The following is a 1,627-nucleotide window of genomic DNA, read 5'->3' as shown; positions in this document are numbered from 1 at the left end:
TTTGGGGACATGCAGATGAGGAATAAACAATACCAGTAGCTTTCCATCTCCTGGTGTTGTATGTTGTTCATAGTGTAGTGGACTAGGCCTACGTCGAAACTAAGTCTAAGGTCAAAACTCTTGACCTTTAGAACCTTGTGGGACAGGAACTGTCATTTCATGTATTTGAATACATAAATACAGGTTCACCCATCCTGAGACTTTCTTTCTTGAAGATTCAAGTGAAAAGAACACTCTCTTTTTATTATCATTACTATCTTACAAATGTTGATAATCAAAGTGTCTTAGTTCAAACCATTTTAGATGTTGCAGTGAACTAATCAATTTTATTAACTGAGTAATGATTTTTATTCTCATGTTAAAAGCTGTTGCAGAGTAATTATGCATTTTTCTGATTTCTGCTTTTGAATGAGCAAGTGTGTGCGTTTACAAGGTTACAGTCAAACGAAAAACAAGTTGTTATGTTAAAACTGTCATGTTTTAGAATCCTCTCAGACGTAAATAGAGATGTTTTGCACCTGTTCCTGAAACACGCCAAAACAAAACCCTCTCGGTCTGTGAGAACATTTCTGAGCTGTCCCATAACAATTCTCGCTGTCTCTAACCTCTTACGTCACAAAACCCACCCCGTCTGGTCGTTTCTGACCAATGAAAAATCCCAAAAAGTGAACCGGGAAAGAGTCTTTAAAATGTCAGTACTTCCTGGTCTACACAGACTCACGGAGTTAGAGAGTTGGAGAGTTGTCAGAGTTCTAAGAGTTCTGAGAGCGTAGAGTTCGGTGAGAGTCTACTCAAGTTCTGCTGAGTTCTGATGGAGTGCTGTTGGAGTTCCTGACATGACAACAAAGCTCTCCCGAGTTCCATGGGATTATAACTTTCACTAGCCACTACTCCTGACGAGCTACAGCCCCATCAGGAGACGCTGGACCGGTAGCGTTAACGGAATTCCATATCTGCTGATAAATCTTCAGAAAGGTAATGGATCAAGTTTCCTACCAAGCGTACCGAAGGAGAGCTGGGCTTCTGATGGAGAGTGTCGGTTCTGGTGAACATTCCTCCCTTCCCATTCAATCTTACTCCCTTTAACTTCTTTCATCTTTAACTTTCTATCAAGTAGAAATTCTCCCAGATATTTAGAAATGTCTGTGTAAAGTGCTTATTCACATCCGTGTGGGTAAAAGATCATAGTTGTACAGTTTTATAAATGTCTGTGGTGCAGCAACGGAAAAATCATGGCCGTATGATTTTTCCTGATTGATTGCTTATATTGTTATTTTCATAATTTGCCAAATTAATGTAAATGTTTGATGTTAAATTTGATTCTGTAAATAAATGACCGCATTCATTTTGATGGGTCAAATATAAATGACGTCTCACTTTGCATTTCCTTAAATTCAATGCACGTTTTATTCAGTCCAGAAAAATGAGGAACCCGCGTTAAATGATGAATATATCCCAGCATCTGTTCATCTACAATAGGGATGTAGGGGACACTTGTCTCTCTCCTGCTTTTGGATGTTGTTGGTAGGGATGTAAAGGACACCTGTCTCTTGCCTGGTGTTGGATGTTGTAGATGGGGGTGTAGAGGACACCTGCCTCTCTCCTGGTGTTGGATGTTGTAGGTCAG

General features: G+C 39.8%; 1 protein-coding gene across 1 annotated transcript in view; it reads left to right on the top strand.

Annotated features, from left to right (window-relative positions):
- Nucleotides 1-1,627, top strand: part of LOC119410390 (vacuolar protein sorting-associated protein 13B) — a 59,758-nt gene that overhangs the window by 56,897 nt on the left and 1,234 nt on the right. The window lies entirely within an intron of this gene.

Source organism: Nematolebias whitei, chromosome 5, assembly GCF_014905685.2.
Source record: "Nematolebias whitei isolate Nwh7 chromosome 5, NemWhi1, whole genome shotgun sequence".
In the NCBI taxonomy this organism is placed as follows: domain Eukaryota; kingdom Metazoa; phylum Chordata; class Actinopteri; order Cyprinodontiformes; family Rivulidae; genus Nematolebias; species Nematolebias whitei.
This window is presented reverse-complemented; position numbering and strand designations above follow the sequence as displayed.